Source organism: Chenopodium album, chromosome 13 (assembly GCF_948465745.1).
Source record: "Chenopodium album chromosome 13, dcCheAlbu1.1, whole genome shotgun sequence".
Taxonomy (NCBI): domain Eukaryota; kingdom Viridiplantae; phylum Streptophyta; class Magnoliopsida; order Caryophyllales; family Amaranthaceae; genus Chenopodium; species Chenopodium album.
This window is the reverse complement of record NC_137846.1, coordinates 240,369-243,644: the sequence shown is the minus strand read 5'-3', so window position 1 is coordinate 243,644 and position 3,276 is coordinate 240,369. Positions and strand designations below refer to the sequence as shown.

Here is a 3,276-nt window from a genome sequence, read left to right as displayed (position 1 = left end):
TTTGGCTTCCATACATCATTTTTTCACTAAGTGAGATTTTGCATGTAGGTGTTTCCACAGGTTTCTAAAGGGCCTTAAATAGTGCCCAAAACCATCTCATTCATCTTTAATCATCATGTCTGACAGACAAAAGTCGTATCACCAAATCCAAAGTAATTTCTAAGACCACTAACTAATAATAAATAGGGAAGTAGGGTCGAATCCACAGGGAAACCACGTTTTTCTATTTCTAATCAATTTATATAATCTAAATTATAAAGAGACAAAAATAGGTTTGAATGAATTAATTTAAGGGAGAAATCAATAATAAAAGGCCTAGGGTCACAAGTTCACCAATAATTAATATTTCGGGATAAAACATTACAATCAACATTTAATATTGCAAACATAACATGAATAACACACTAGTAGAAAAAATGCAAATGAGCACCGGTTCAAAATCGGCTTTGCGCACCGATTTTGAACCGGTATCGATTTGAGGGATGCCAAAAAGTGGGATTTTTGGCACCGGTTCGGAACCGGTGGAAAAAAAGGGTTTTTAAAACCGGTTCCATTTTAAAGCCGATGCCAAAAATGACCTAATTTTTTTTTTTTTTTTTTTTGCATTTCTTTCACTTAAATTGATATATAAACACTAACATATATAAACTTACATATTTTCATTAAAAAACGGCTGCAATATTACAATTGTGGTCCAAAAAAATAAAATAAAATACAAGTAACACTCAAAGAGCAACATATGCAGCAGCATGCATATTAAACACGCACTAAACATTCTGTATATGGGTAACTTTCATCTAAATTACCCTTATAGACATCACCAAATCCACCTATACACAAAGAGCAACATATATATGCAGCTACACAGTCGCAGAAGTGCAGAACAACAGCATAGAAGCAGAACACCAGCACAGAAGCAGAACACCAGCACAGAAGCAGAAGCAACAGCACAGAAGCAGAACAGCGTGGAGAGCTGATCCACTCTTGTGTGAACTGTGAAGGGAATGAACAGCTTGATATCAAATGATTCAAATCACCAAGACCTGGGAACCTCAGACAACATGTTACTCCAGACATGGTTGTTGGCGATATCAACTAATTCAAATCACCAACTGTAACGTTCAAACAACCCCAAATTAGAACTCAAAATAACTGCCAGATAAACGTCTTGCAATTAAACCAAAACCCCAGATTAGAACTCAAATCAAAATTGCCAAACCAAATGATGAACTTCTTGCAACTAAACCAAAACATACAGATCTTAATTGATTTCAAATCACATAAACTATACAACTACTCAACAATACCCAATTTGAATAACATACCAACTTCAGATAATCTCATAGCAAGACTAAGCAACAAAATTCTAGCTTCAATCAATCTCTTGCAATTAATTAGCTCTACATGAAACAATAAAGTAGCCAAGGAATAATAATAAAATTAAAGAAAAAACAACAAACAACATAAGTCTATAATACTCTAATACAATTTAGCCCAATCAAGCAGTTTACCTCACCTGCATAAATTTTTTCTTCCTCTACATAGAAAAGTTCAAATAAGGCACAAGTGTAGCACAACCAACAAAATTAAATTCAATGCAAGTAGCAACACTAGGCCATCAGATATTTATACAAGTTGTATCACGAAGGGAAATTATACAAGTTGCTAATATTTAGCACAAAAAAGAAGACATAGTTAATGATATAAATTGCAAAACCGTAATTGTTTTATACACAAGCTCATGCAAACAATCCAAGATTACAGGGCCAACACCAGAATAATAGTTTCTTATTTCAAGAAGTTGTAGTATAATTCAAGTTATAACAAAATTGTAGTAATAAGATTGTAGTTGCATATGTATATAGCTAGTAATAATCTCTTTAAATATAAGATGCTATTGAACTTGTATTAATCAATTATTCAATCAATAACAAAAATTATTTCCCTCTTTTCTCTCTAAATTCCTCTTTATCTTTTCTCTGCAATAATAAAGTTCATAATACCATGAATTCAATACTTTAAAATTTTTAGATGGTATTAATTATATAACAGGAACTGAAACTATTCAATTAATCATTAGCAAATGACAATTAATAATTTAAATATAAAAGAGGAATTTCACAATACAAACTATGCTATTACTGTAAGATAAACAAAACCACCAAAGAAACCAAATTAATAGGAAGACAAAGAATTTATACCTCAGGAATTCATATTCCATTTTGAACCTCCTTCTGCAAATTTATATTCCATTTTGAACCTCCTTCTCCATAAAACCCATAATCCTGTCATCCCACCATTAAATTCAATCAAAATTTCAATTATTTAGCATTAATCACAAAAAATTAAACAACAATTTGAATAAAAAAATTATTTTATAGGTCAAATTATATGCTCTACATAATTTCGAATTGCTTAGTAGAGAATTCGAAGACATTAAGCACATGAAGAACAAAAATTTGAGGTCCCGATCCTAGGATAGTGATAAACGACTAAAATAGAAGAGAAAAGGAAACTCACCAACACATGCATGTAAATAATTTGCGAATATCTCGCTTAATTAACATACTGTAGGATTAAATTTTGTATTTAAAGACAAAAATAGACCCTTAAATAGATAAAAATCAGAAATCCTTGATTTCAAATCGAAGAGCAACATACCTTCGTGAAGAACTCCACCACATCTGCAAAGAGAAGGCACCATCGCCACCAATTACGATGGTCGAGACTACATTCACCACCGCCGTCACCCTCAATTCCCCATTACTGCGGAGAGAGAGAGAGAGAGAGAGAGAGAGAGAGAGAGAAAGAAAGTAAAATCTGGGAATAAGGAGAGAGAAGAATGAAAGAAAGAGTGGGGCCGCGCCGCGTCGGTGGATGGGGCAGCAGTGGATGAGTGTCGGTGGAGTAGAGAATAAGAGAGAGCGATCTATGAGAAAGAGAGATAAAGAGGAGGGTTTGAGCAGAGAGAGAGAGGAGGGAGTTGAGTGGATTGTAAAAATAAAAATAAAGGGGCAACGGTTAACCGGTTCCTTTTGTATTATAAAATGTAGAAAAAATATAAAAAATCAGGGGCATCGGTTAACCAGTGGCCTTTTTATTATATATGATCTTAGTGTGCGTTTTTGGCACCAGTTTTTGAAAATCGGTGCGCATTTGTCGGTGTCCATTTATATTTTTCTACTAGTGACAGGCTCTTGCAATTTATTATTCAACATAGATTTAACAAGCTCTCGCAATTTACTAGACCCGAGTTCTTATTGAAAATAGTCTTTG

The 3,276-nt window shown here is 33.5% G+C and overlaps 1 long non-coding RNA gene across 1 annotated transcript; it reads right to left on the bottom strand.

Annotated features, from left to right (window-relative positions):
- Positions 1-640: 640 nt before the first annotated feature.
- LOC145575831 (uncharacterized) lies at positions 641-3,014 on the bottom strand. The gene is made up of 3 exons (XR_014098278.1): positions 2,662-3,014; positions 2,202-2,285; positions 641-1,112 (listed from the first exon to the last, which is right to left on the bottom strand). It is a non-coding gene; the product is annotated as an uncharacterized LOC145575831 (long non-coding RNA).
- Positions 3,015-3,276: the final 262 nt, after the last annotated feature.